This window comes from Penaeus monodon, chromosome 29 (genome assembly GCF_015228065.2).
Source record: "Penaeus monodon isolate SGIC_2016 chromosome 29, NSTDA_Pmon_1, whole genome shotgun sequence".
Classification (NCBI taxonomy): domain Eukaryota; kingdom Metazoa; phylum Arthropoda; class Malacostraca; order Decapoda; family Penaeidae; genus Penaeus; species Penaeus monodon.
The window spans coordinates 37725844-37726074 of NC_051414.1; positions in this window are offsets into that span (position 1 = coordinate 37725844).

Sequence of the window (231 nt, forward strand, 5' to 3'; positions counted from 1 at the left end):
GCTCCAGAGATGAATACCCTCTCTGGCACGCCCCCTTCCACTAGGGCAACGAGCTGACTCTGCTCCTCGCTCCTGAAGGCGTGCCTCTTCACCCACACAAATCTATCGTCGTCCAAGAGGTAGTCTGGATCCATTGCGGTCGGATATTGGAAAAATTATCTGTTTAGTGAGTTTTCCCCAGCCTTTGGGACAGTCATCACTGCCCCCTTGTATCCCTGAGTCCTGCCTCGC